Source organism: Budorcas taxicolor, chromosome 16 (genome assembly GCF_023091745.1).
Source record: "Budorcas taxicolor isolate Tak-1 chromosome 16, Takin1.1, whole genome shotgun sequence".
NCBI lineage: Eukaryota > Metazoa > Chordata > Mammalia > Artiodactyla > Bovidae > Budorcas > Budorcas taxicolor.
In genome coordinates, this window is record NC_068925.1 from 73,061,013 (window position 1) to 73,068,846 (window position 7,834).

Consider the following 7,834-nt stretch of genomic DNA (forward strand, 5'->3'; position numbering starts at 1 on the left):
GGCAACCCACTCCAGTATTCTTTCCTGGGAAATCCCATGGTCAGAGGAGCCTAGTGCACTACAGTCCATGGCATCACAAGAGTGGGACACAACTTAGTGGTTATACCACCATCTATCTATCTACATAGGCTCCTGTGATAATAGAAGCTGGAAGGTCCCAAGATCTGGAAGGTAAGTTGGCAAGCTGGAGACCCAGGAGGGTAAGTGGTCTAGACTAGTCCAAAGAGCCAATGATTCAGCTCAAGTCTGAAGGCAGGGAAAAGGCTAATGTCCCATTTCAAAGGCCATCAAGCAAAAGGAATTCTCTCACTTGGGAGAGGCTCAATGCTTTTGTTGTATTCAGGTCTTCAGCAGGTTGGGTGAGACCCCCTCACATTAGGGAGAACAGCCTACTCAGGCTAAGGATTTAAGTGTTACTCTCATCCAAAAACACCTTCACAGTAACACCCAAATAATGGTTGACCAAGTATCTGGGTACCCTCTGGACCAGTCGACACATGAAAAATCATCACAGTCTCTCTATGTTGTGTATTCCTAAGAGAACCATAATCAACCCAACCTACCTCTCAGGTCGCTCCTTTCCCACACTCACTGAATAAAAATCATTGTAGCACTCTTGTTTCTGGAAGATATGGCGTATTTGCTTTGTAAGTTTTGCTCATCACCACTGAATGGCCTTAGGAGTTTTAACACCTCACTGTGAATAATACTATTTTAAACAAGAGTCTTATGTAATTGTATAATGTTATTCTATATACACACATAAAACTATTCCTAGTTCCTATGGAAGGGAATAAACTAAATATACATACAATTATTTTAACCAGCCAAATGGTTAAAATTTGTAACTTTCTTATAAGTCAAAAGTTGTGTTTTAAGTTGTTAGTTGTGTCTTAAGTTGTTCGGTTTTCAGACTAACTCGGTCTTCATATTTTTCTTCCTATTTATTAATAAAGCAGAAATGGCTTTCCTGGTTCTTAAATTTTTTTTCTACTTTTTCAGTTTCTTAGTTTGAACTAGCAAGTAAGTCACAAAGTACGTTCAATAAATTTGGAGGCTTTAAAATGTATTCCATCATAATTCCACAAACATTTATGCATCATAATTTTGAAACCAAAGATGAATAATGTATAATCTATGGCCTTAAGAGGCTCATAATCTTGTAAGAGAAAGAGACTTAACCAAAAACATAATTCTGGAATGTCAGGGGTTAGAAGGTCTCTGTCTAGTCACACACCCCTTTGCCTCTCCATTGGAGAATTAGACACAAAAATCCATAACCAGTTGGACAAATTATAATGAATGGTGTAACCAGTAAGAAAAAACCCACAAAGGTGACACTCACCCTTGTGAATCTCTACCTGGGTCTGAGCCCAGTTCCAGATAATTATGCCACTGGGCAAACTACTACCCTAGTGATTAACTGGCACCATCCTCAGTATGACCCTCCACACCTCCTATGACAACCCTGTTTTTTAAAGTCTTCTCATTTTCAATAAGAGCTATTTCAGATTTTCTCCATCATCTTCACTTCTCCAACTCCATTACTAGGCTCTTTTTATTCTTCATAGATGACCTTTCTCTTGACCTCAACCCCATCCTTAGCCACAAGCCATCAAACACACTGCCACCAGTTGTAACCCAAGCCTCCATCACCCCTTCTTTGGCAGAGGTCAGTGTAGGGATCGTGGGGAAGATCCTGTCTCATACTTCCCCTATGCTGCCCACTCAGTATCTCCTAGGCTCCCATCCTTTCCTCTGATCCGCTGTGTGTAACTGTTCTTTGCACTGCTGATCACTGGGAGAATATCCAGGACACTGTGTCCTTCAGAGAAGAGGGATTGAAGTAGACTACCGCTTCAGTCTGCCCAAGATCACAGACTGAAGATATGTGAATCTCTTTACTGATGGGTTGAACTGACTTTAAAAGTGGAATTACAACATTGGAGACTGAAAGTCGCTCAGTTGTGTCCACCTCTTTGCGACTCCATGGACTATACAGTTCGTGGAATTCTCCAGACTAGAATACTGGAGTGGGTTGCCATTTCCTTCTCCAGGGGATCTTCCTAACCCAGGGATCGAACCCAGGTCTCCCACATTGCAGGCAGGTTCTTCTCCAGCTGAGCCACAAGACAACATTGGAGAGTAAAGACCAAAAGCCCTGCACTGTATAAGCCTCTCCATGAATCCAAAGGAAAACTACTTGTAGCAAATACTGATAGTATCCTGCGTCACAACCCCTTGGCTCTCCTCAGTGCAGCACAGATATGGTTTCCACACACTGAGAGTTTACTTCCAGCTCCATGTCTCTCTTCTTTGCCTGAAATCTCTCTTTGGCCCCACGGGAGCTTGTTCTGTTATAGGCAGGTGCAGCACACAAGTGTGGAGGGGGAGTTACCCGTGGTCACAGTCTTCAACCAGTTGTGGATAGAGTGGGTGAATTAATGCCCCAGGCTCCTCACCACCAGAGGGACAATATTTAGATGTGTTCCGCGTGGTTTCTCAGAGGATTCTCAGTGGGGTTGAACCCTTAGTGGGGCTATTAACAGGGGAACCCACTCATTACCAGCCTACTTGTTAACCCTGGTCGGTAAAGCACACTTCCTGACTTTCCTCCATCCCCTGTCTCACCTTTCACATTTCCTCATCTGTGCTTAAGGTCACCTCTGCACCCACATCCTCAGCTCATCGTGGCTCAGACAGTGAAGTGTCTGCCTACAGTGCGGGAGACCCAGGTTCGATCCCTGGGTCGGGAAGTTACCCTGGAGTAGGAAATGGCAACCCACTCCAGTATTCTTGCCTGGAAAATCCCTTGGACGGAGGAGCCTGGTAGGCTACAGTCCATGGGGTCGCAAAGAGCCAGACACGACTAAGCAAATTCACTTCACTTCACTTTAGCCAATACTGTAACAGCAGCCTTGTGAGAGACCCTGACCCAGAGGACCCAGCTAAGCCACTCTCTAATTCCTGACCGATGTGAACTGTGAGATAATACATATTATATGAAATAATCTATTGCTGAAAAACATTAACTCTCTGGAACAGTAAATCTTAATGCCTTAAAGAAGAAGGCATAATTTAGGATTTGAGGTAGGCTACCTAGGATTTGAAGTGGGCATTAGCATATTGAAAAGCAGAGACATTACTTTGCCAACAAAGGTCCGTCTAGTCAAGGCTATGCTTTTTCCAGTGGTCATGTATGGATGTGACAGTTGGTCTGTGAAGAAAGCTGAGCCCCAAAGAATTGATGCTTTTGAACTGTGGTGTTGGAAAAGACTCTTGAGAGTCCCTTGGACTGCAAGGAGATCCAACTAGTCCATTCTGAAGGAGATCAGCCCTGGGATTTCTTTGGAGGGAATGATGCTGAAGCTGAAACGCCAATACTTTGGCCACCTCATGCAAAGAGTTGACTCATTGGAAAAGACTCTGATGCTGGGAGGGACTGGGGGCAGGAGGAGAAGGGAATGACAGAGGATGAGATGGCTGGATGGCATCACTGACTCGATGGACGTGAGTCTGAGTGAACTCCAGGAGTTGGTGATGGACAGGGAGGCCTGGTGTGCTGTAATTCATGGGGTCGCAAAGAGTCGGACACGACTGAGAGACTGAACTGAACTGAACTGAACCTTCCATAACCCACCCTTCTAGGAATCAGTCATTTTAAGTTGTAGAATATTTAGTTCCCTTTATACTTTCTCTTTGGGAGCATGCAGAGTTCCTATCTTAGCTAAACAGAGACCATGAAAATGATGGTTTTAAGTAGTTTCTTTCAAAGAAGACTTATCTTGTTTTTATGGTTGTGTGATCACCTCTTCCTCTCCTTAAAATATTCATTCATTTATTTAACAATTGTTATGAGAACCTGCTACTGTGTGCATTGTATCCTCTGCCTGAGATTGAGGTTACAAGGATCTACTAGACCTGGTCTTTAGTGATAGTGTCTGTGAGTGCCTGAGGCCATTAAATACAGGCCACACTAGGATGTGCCTCAGTAGCTATGGAAACATGGAGGGGGATCCTGTAAGACTTTCTGTAGGACCTGATTTCTGAGTCCTGAAGAACAAGCAGTACACACCCAGATGGCATAAATAGGGAGTCCTGGGCAAGAGAGGAACAGCATGTGCCAAGGCCCAGGACCTCCATCTGTGGCTTATTCTAGTTCATCTTTTCTGTGTTTTTAATGTCTCTTTTTCCATTGGGCCCCTTCTATAAACACCTTAATGTTTCTTATATTCAAGAACAATGCAAAAAATAATCCCTCCCTCAGCATTGTGTCCTCAGGCTACTTCTCTGTCTTCCTCCTTCTCAATGTAGTTTTGCTCCTTAAGAGAATATAGGACCTACATCAAGTGCTGAAATACCAGGCTAGATGAATCAAAAGCTGGAATCAAGATTTCTGGGAGAAATAAACAACCTCAGATATGCAAACACTCTAATATCAGAAAATGAAGAGGAACTAAAGAGCCTCTTGCGAGTAAAAAAGGAGAGTGAAAAAGCTGGCTTAAAACTCAATGTTCAAAAAACCAAAACCATGGCATCCAGTCCCATCACCATGGCAAATAGAAGCAGTGACAGATTTTATTTTCTTGGGCTCTAAAACCACTGTGGATGGTGACTGGAGCCATGAAATTAAAAGCCACTTGCTCCTTGAAAGGAAAGCTATGATAAACTTAGCATATTAAAAAGTAGAGGCATCATTTTGCCAACAAAGATCTATGTAGTCAAAGCTATGATTTTTCCAGTAGTCATGTACAGATGTGAGAGTTGGACCATAAAGAAGGCTGAGTGCCAAAGAATTGATGCTTTTGATTTGTGGTGCTGGAGAAGATGCTTGAGAGACTTTTGGACAGCAAGGAGATCAAACCAGTCAATCCTAAAGGAAATTGCCCCTGAATATTCATTGGAAGGACTGATGCTGAAGCTGAAGCTCTAATACTTTGGCCACCAGATGTGAAGATCTGGTTCACTGGATAAGTCTCATGCTGGGAAAGATTGAAAGCAAAAAGAAGAGCGAGGCAGAGGATGAGATGGTTAGATAACATCACCAACTCAATAGACATGAATTTGAGCAAGCTCCAGGAGTTAGTGGAGGACTGAGGAGCTTGGTATGCTGCAGTCCATGGGGTCGCAAAGAGTTGGACTTGACTTAGCAACTGAACAACAAGTCCCTTGACCTCCCATTCCATCCTTAAGCTGAGGACCCAGCGGACCTTCATGAGAAAGGGGTTACAAGTGAAAAAATAACAAATGGTAATTCTGGAAGGTAAAGGATAATGGGAACACAGAAATTCACCCTATATGGGTTCAAATGAAAGTTCTGAGAGCTTTGGTAATGAACAAAGAAGACTTTTGATGTGTTCCAGGCATTTGGGATAAAGAAAGTGGATTTTAATGAAGTTTTACATAAGTATTTCTCCTTGGGGATTTTCTTCAGAGAGTATAGTAAAGATCTGAATCTCTATTTGAACTACTTCAGGTTGCTAGGTTTGTGATTCTTAATACCAGGACTGAACTGCATGTCTGCCTTGTATTCTGTGGATTACATTTCAGTTGTAAGCTATGTAATAGCTTACAAGTAAATGCAATATCAGTTTCTTTTTTTTTTAATTTTAGTGTTTCATATCAATGCAATATCAGTTTCTTTTTTTTTAAATTTTAGTGTTTCATATACTATGATATTTTAAGGTACCAGAAGATCAGTATTTTCTGTTGGAGTAAAACCATTATTCTAAAAATTTCTACGATTTGAGTTATTTGCATATTATATTGCATTACAGTTTCTAATTAAACTGTTTTACTTGCTTAGATGAACTTCTTCTCTGTCTCCATAATTCTTGAGAGGAAGAATTAATGAGAATTGAAAGGAGAAGCTTCTACTGGAAGACTAATACTTGAGTTCCAGGCACTTCTGAACAAATAGAATATGAAAATGCCAGTGCTGAAACTAATGCAAGAAACTCTGTGTGGAAGCTCCCCATGAAACTAAAGAAGCCAAAAGAGACGCGTGATATCTCTTCTGAAAGAATTAGAACACAGCTTGATGTCAATAAAAAGATTGCAACCCATGGAGAAAATAGTTATTAAAAATATGTCCTCAAGTCAGCAAGAGACAGCGAGACAGAGACAGGGATCGTTTGAAGATGGAGTAAAAAGGAAATGTTTGGAGTTAGCTGATAAAAATGATATTATCTTCCAACTAGTTTAGAATCAGAGCTTTTTCAGCAGCTGAAAAAATGTACGCAAAAGTAAGTTCACTATCTAATAAAGACCAATTGACACACTTAAAGAGACATCTTTCTTTTAAATTACATGTCATCTATTTATCATCATTAGTTACATTTTCTTTATTTCATATAGTGTTTATGTTAGTTTGTAACACCTTGTTTTACCTGCCAGCAACTGATATATTAGTAATGATTTATATTTAAATTATTATAATTTTTCATTTTCCTTAGTGTATGATTTTAAAATTTTAAATGCATCAAATACCTAGTCTAACATTTTAATTTTATGGATTAAAAAGTTTCAAAATAGAAAATACTAGTACTTTAGTTACTACTTGAATCAAATATTCCAGTTCTGCTGTTATTCCTGTCCTCTGCTGTTGTGATGATTTTTTCTTTAAGATGCAGTTCTCTCAAGATCATCTCTGATTCCACCCCAGGGAAATTAAGTTTATTCCCTGGAGTAGATTGTGCAGACTTGGTGATAATAATCAGAACATTTTACTGTAATGATGTATTTTTCTGTCTCCTTTTATTGTGTCACAAAATCCTTGAATATTTATAAAACAGGAAGCAATTTTATTAATTATAATGGAGGAATATTCCTTTCAGGCTTGCCGAGGGGTTTGTTTAGTGTGGGGAAGAACTTGAAAGCTGTACCAACTCTGGATATTACAATGAAATTGAGTTGTGGACATTTTCAGGGACAGATTGTGCTTCCTGAAGGTACAGCCAGTCAGCTAGCTCTGCTGTATTTCTCCTTAACTGCAACCATGTCTAAAACTGAGGACCATCTGTGCTTTGTAATAAAAAGCTATAGTCTTTATGCCTTGATAATAATTTTGAAATTTAATATATCTGAAGTCTATACTTACAAAAATTATTTAAAATTATGTTTAAAACTCATTTAAAATGGAAAAACTAATTTTGATTATTTTCTTATCTAACTTGTCAAGCAGCTTAGTCACAAACAAGATGATGTGTGTGAAAACAAAATGTAAATTGTAGGATGCTGCACAAAATAATCTTAAGAGCTACAGTTAAAGACAAGAAATGTCCTCTTCTCTTCCCCAGAGGGGATCGTCCTAAATCTGTGAAGCTTTCTTGTTAGGTTTTCGTTTCCAACCACATAAATTCTTGATACTGTTTTTTGAAACCCCATTAAACTGTAGGCAGAAATATAGCCCTACACTGACCCTTTAGATCACACTTGTCCTCATACCAGACAGGACACACTGCTGAGGCCTGCTTCAGGCTGCCCTGTGCCTGACTAGTCTTTAGAAGGATGGAGCATTCTTTTGCTCATTTGCATTTTCCTCGTTGTAGCATTAGGCTCAGGCTTGCAACTTTGTAACTTTTCTCTGAAACCACCAAAAAGGTTAGCTTCAAAATTGTTTAAATAATAGTGGCTTAACTAGCCCTTTCCTCTCACCACCAAAAGAAACTTGGAAAGTTTTGAAGTTGGGAAAAGCTATATTTCCTTCATGTGAATGATTGCCTTACTACTCAGCAGGAATAATTAGTTCTCAGAGAAGTCCACTATCTACAGACTAGTAAGTATTTGTATTAGGATCTTAAAGAGGTTGTTATACTTAGTTACTTCAAAATTC